Here is a 6,167-nt window from a genome sequence, read left to right as displayed (position 1 = left end):
TGTGCCATATTTCATGCAGAAATTATTGCGGTTCAGTTTTTCTTTATTAAATCTTACGTCCTCTTCCTGAAATGCTTGCCTCAAAAAACGACACCAACATTTTTTCGTTCAAAATGCAACGGTAGGGCAATAAATAGCAATATAATTGCGTGGTATTTTTTTTCTGTTTTTTCGGGGGTGCACCAATAATCTGTTTGTTCCCAAACGTTTTCCGTCTTATGCAGGACCTGATGGCGTCACAAATTTTGAAAACCAAAAATAAATAAATAAAAGAAGCTGGAAAATTGGCGGCACAATAACAGCCGCTGGGTATTTCGATTACAAGGCGTGACAAGTATACAGGTTCCGAATAAACCCATGAGATTTTCTTTCTTTTTGGTACTATTGGGTTTAAAGCAGTTCATCTGTGTTTATCACATATCTTACAGCATACCCTAAGAGCCTAACGTGAAAAAAACGCCCTTCATCAAGCCAACCTTGCTTGCACAAAGACATATTACTACAAGAATCCGCACACTTTCGTCGGGCCACGACTCACACCCCTTAACCCAAAGGGTAAAGCGACAACAGCTGAGAGAATAAGGTAAGTTTCCCAAGTATCGCTTTCTTTCAGCAGCATGCCATCGACAAAAGGCAAATTAACTCACTCAAAAATTGTCGGATCTGCTTCGTTATATCGCGTTTCCAAGTTGCTCAAAACATGCAAGCTTACCGCCGTATGCACACACTACCTTTTGCAGCTCTACTACTGCAAACGGCATTGAAAATTTTGTCTGTTACTTTTCGCAGTTTTCTAGAGTGGTGATTCGTCTCGAGGCACGCTTTCTTCTTGTCATAGGGTAGGAGGAGGCAGAAGAAACACAGTTATTCAAGTTAACTAGCCTCTTGGTGGTGCACTTACAAAGACTGAGACAAACTTTACCTTTGGTGACACCTTCAAGGTACAAAGATTGTGCAGTGGGATCAGTAAATGCCAGTTGATGTTAGCGTTCTGTCCTGCCCATTTATACTCGCCCGACGTTACTTGCGGCTGAGTTTGCCCCATAGCCTCCAGGGCCGTGAACAACGTTCCACACCACATGACCCTCTAGACTTGTTGTGACTAGTTGTTGTGACTCTTGCTGACTAATTGTTGTGACTCACTTGTTGTGATTCTAGACTTGTTGTGACTAAGAGAACGCTATAAGTCCTGAACAGTTAGTTAAGCGCTGAATCAAATTACTCTTATTCCTACTGGTGTAAGCATTATCCGCGGCATTGAAGCGCAGCTATATTGCACGTTTTTTTTTTTTTTTCACACAAGTTCCGGATATTATACCTGTGGTCGCTCACATTGCAACAACCACATCTTCTTTATGAAGTGCGGTATGTGCCCACCAAGTTTTGTATACACACAACGCAAACCTCACTAAAGAAATATTCCTACTGTGTTATAGAACAAACGAGCAGCTTCAGGGGACATGCACGCCGATGCAACATTCATGTTCTCCGACTGTCGCATGACACGGGGAGCAGTGGTTCCCAATGCAGGTTCACCACCTATATACTCACGATCATTTCTTAAAAGGTCGGCAGGGTCATGTGAACGGCATTATACTGCTACGACAATTGATCAGATGGTTTGAATATTTAATTGCGTTTGGAGCAAGGGAAGGGAATACCATTATATCGACCACCATAGCCCTCGAGCAGTAAACGCGGAATACGCTTACTTCTCACGGGTTATGGTGGCGTACATATTGGCAATTCCTTGAGCGTTGACCGATGCTGCGAATTCGGCGTTGGCGCGATATTTTCATCGTGAAAAATTTCTTGCCAGGCACCTAGAGGTATATAGCTAAATACGTAGGTTCCTTGTCTTAGCATGGCCTGGGATTTCTACAAAAAAAAAGAAAAAAAGAAAAAAGAAAGATAGAGAAAAAAAAGAATTAAAGAAAAATAGAAAGAAAAAAAAAACGAACTGTCTGATAGAGGGCTTTAAACCAGGGTATTTCGCGCAATAGCCCGATTATGTGCTGATTAACCCATAGACCCTTGCACTAGCTAAACTAGACAACTTGCCCACGATCATTTCCTCGTGTCAGCTAGGGCTTTGAGACAATTGGAGCATAGGTCAGTCGAATAAGAGCGATTTGCGTGTAAAAGCGAGAGCGCTCCACTTTTTTTCAACGAGCTAGCACTTTGAAACACTATGCGACATTGCACCGTCAGTGCAACCTTTGGGATCAGACCAGGTTGGAACGGAACTGTTCATAAGTTTTCTTATTTCGTTCGCAATAAATCAGTCATCATGACATCGTCTCGACCGTCGTCATCATGGCATCGTAGCCATAGTCGTCGTCAAGCCGTCCTTGTCGCCATCGCCATCGGCTCGCCATTTTCGTCACACACGTACGAATCACAAGTGCTCGCCTTACATGGACATGTTGCGCTGTCTCGTACACTTTGCGGAACTCCAAACGAGGCAAAAGGCAGCTACCTGCTAAATGCTTCGCCTACTGTTTAGTGCAATAAAGCGCGGGGTGTGTATCATTTTTAAACATCTGTACGAGCTTTTTTTTCTGTTTGGTTCTGACTTGTATTCTCTGCTGATTGCCATTATAATTTTTTTTAGTCTGCATAACACTGTGAAACACGGACACAAAAACAAAAAAACTAGAAAGCCTGCGAAAAGAAAGGGCGCAGTGCCTGTCCTTCTTCATTGAAAACGAAAAATATGCCAAAATGGTGTGTGCGGAAGACAAGAACTCATCAGCTTTATTTCTTTTGATTTACTGCGCTAGAATTTTTACGCAAGGGAACATAAAAAAATGTCACAGTTTCGCCCTAAGGGCGAAGCAATGAATGCGATAGCAACACAGCAATGTCATACGAAGTACGGTGAGCGGATTTGGTAGCAATATGAATTGTAGTAAGCATGAGCTGATTAAGTAAGCAGGTGTGCTGCGGCGTAAGTAGACCAACATGAAGAGAGACTCGATGACCACGAGAAGGCGCGTGTGAAACGGTGGTGTTGATGAGAAGCGCTTCCCGTGGGCAGCGCGTGCGAAGGGACACACCTGTAGCGCTGCACTGCCGATCCGGGCAGCATTGCAAGTGTAGCGCGCGTTGGAAAATGCGGCCAGACTATTACTAACTGATTGAACAAGCGTGGTGTGAGCACGCACAAACAAACATGAATAGATCACACTGAATGACTGCAGACAACGACTGTCAAAACGCTGGCAGCAAGCGCATATACGCCGCCGCGGGCGAAGGTACGCACGGTCTATCGCTTCAACGGAAACTGAGCGGCGAATGCACAGCGCATAAAGGTCAGAGCCGTGTGGAGATAAGCGACGGTGCGAGCGAGCGACGAGCGCGGTTGTTGGCGGAGTATAAATGCGCCCCCCCCCCTCCCCGCTCCCTCCGGCGCTCGCTTCCCGCTTCCTTGCTTGCGCGTGGAAGATTGAGTGCGTTCGCTCTCCGTGACAGCGTGCGTCCCCGCACGCTTCCGCTCGGGCATACGGCGCGCGGCGAAGATTTTATCTATACGGAACCTCACGGCGACGGCGACGCCGACGGCAGAAATCCGGTGGAAGTGTCCATATAATTGCTATCGCAATAAAAAGGAGACACAAACGCACATATGTCTAGTACTGTGTCCCTTATGTGTATGATGCACACTCGTAGCACAGAAGTTCCAACGTTAAAAAGTAGAGGTTCGCGAAATAAACTTACACCTAACCAACTGAAGTTGACAGATGCTGTTTTGAACCACCTGTGGTATAATCTTAGTGTGTAAAATTTTAGTTGGAAGTTAGCGCCTGTCTGTTGTACCTGTCTTCTTTTCGTCCTCGTCTCTTTTGCGCTGTTTTTTTCTTCAAGTATAATCTTTCAGCCCGCGAACGGCAATGTGCTCAAAAGGTGACACAAGAATTTTCCTGTTAATTCGCTGTTTCTACCGCAAATCCTCAGTAGTTGGGGTCATTACCATTACCACATTCAGCGTAAGAATGTGAAAACCACAGTCTACAGCTATGCACGCATCACTATAAGATGACATCTGTCGCATGCTAATGCAGACGTGAATAACAACTGAGAGAGAGAAGAGAGACAGAGAGAAAAGTCATAAGCGAAAGGCAGGGAGGTTAACCAGGCTGAGCCCGGTAGGCTATCCTGCACTGGGAAAGGGGGAGAAGGGATTGAAAGAGGAGAAGGAAGAGAGAAGTTCGCAGTTCACACCTTGCACACATACAGTCAAACGTTCATCGCTGAGTTTCGTCACAGGCGGTCATACAGGCTTGTGCACTTCAAAAAAAGTTGCAGTGGCTTAGCTCGGCTATGCCAGGATATACGTAGCGTTAGCAAAGGTTCAGCTGATTATTCTTAGCTTTCCTGGTTGTCTCCTACGCTCAACCGCTAATTGCCAGGCAACTACTTCGGGATCCGATGAGTCAAGCTTCTCCATTCTTCTGCGCTGTTGAGCAGCATTTGCGCTCTCCTTCTCCGTGGCTATACCACACTGGCAAACGCCAGTCAGAAGCGCAGCGGCTCCAGCGCAGTGTCAGACGGCGACTCCACAGCGAGCGCGCGCCGGCGCCAGTGCGTCTACCACGGCTACGACGTCACTCCTCTGGAATGCGCAGACCGGCGGCGGTGAGTCGCGCGCGGCGGCGGCGGAGTGCGCGAGAGGTGCCGGCTCCGGTGGCTCCGGTGCGCAAGCCGTGTGACATCACTGATCCTTGCGCATGCGCAGCACGGCTCTTGATGTGCCGCGCGAAACGGGCTTGGCTAGGCCAGTGTAGCTAACGCTACAAAACGCAGCAGCGCCTTTGTAGCCCTGTACATAGAAGACGCAGGAGGCCACGGGCCCAAGATCTTCTCCTCCGTAAAAGGCCTGTCGTCTATGTGCCCCAAAGCAGTCCGAAGGGCAATCCTCTCCTCTTCGTATCTAGGGCAGTCATATTAGGGATGTCTGGTGGTTTCCTGAAACTGAACTGAAATAGCTTAAAGGAGTACTGACAAAACATTGAATTTGCAGAAATTGAAACTCGCGCTTAATGGGCATCGGTAACACGACAGCACGTCCTGCTGTCGCGCATCGGTCGGAATCTCGTGAAAATCACGCAGGAACACTTCATTTCGCCTTTAAAGTATGCCACGTGGCAACCGGTGCGAAAAAAAGCTACTAAAGGATTTAAGTCCACCCCACGCTACCAATATGAAGGTTGCAAACACAAGCTACCTTTATTTAATATTCAGGCTGGCGGGAGTTCCAATACTCGCCGTAGAAGAGAAAATATAGACATTTAACCGGACTGCAGTCATTTTGGGTAACGTTCCTATTTTGGCAAAACCAGCAACTCTGCTGCCTTAACAAGATGGCGGCTGAGCAGACGTCTTGCAAACTCTACGGGAAGGTAGTCTGCCCTCAATAAAACGTAGTCACGCCTTCTTACTCGCTTAGGACAAGCTACGGTGGTTTTTTCATAGATTTGCATACGCAAAGCGTTATAATACAGCGATAAAATGTGTATTCTTTGACATCTTCTTGCCATCGAGAGGTGGCGTCACGTCCTAGAGACGTCTGTCAGATGGCGCCAGATGCATTTTATTACTTGTGCTTCAAGCTGTCTCCTAAGATGTCAACGTAAACTCTCTGCAGTGCTGGCCAGAAATGCAACACTTTCTAATGTTCGTCTCAAAATGTCGCCTATAGCCACATCGACATCACTTTGGCATCATGACACAGAGCATCATTTGCTTACATTGTGTAGCACTCGGGCTATATGAATGATCTGCTCATATATAAAACTTAGCAAGGTGTTTTCTGGCTGCGCTCCCGTGTATAGTAGCAGCAGCGATCGCAGGAACGCAGTGAGCGAATCCATCGTGAAGTCACTGTGAGTCCATACTGCGCCTACCCAAACCAAAACTGTATCTATACCGATAGATTGAGTTGTAAATTATTTAGGCCTCTCTGAAGCCTGCCAGTACTTTTTCCAGGGTTCAGAAGTGTTGGACTATGTAAGTAAAGCAAAAAATAATAATACCATGTGAAAAATGTCCTCTCAGTACTCCATTAAGCCAATGACCACGTTTTTCTTGCTTGTAATTACGCACATGGCTGCATGCAGTGAAAAATAGATTGTCCATACAAGGCGCTCTCTTAACTTGACACACAC

This window comes from Dermacentor silvarum, chromosome 2 (genome assembly GCF_013339745.2).
Source record: "Dermacentor silvarum isolate Dsil-2018 chromosome 2, BIME_Dsil_1.4, whole genome shotgun sequence".
Lineage (NCBI taxonomy): Eukaryota > Metazoa > Arthropoda > Arachnida > Ixodida > Ixodidae > Dermacentor > Dermacentor silvarum.
Note: the sequence above shows the minus strand (reverse complement) of the source record.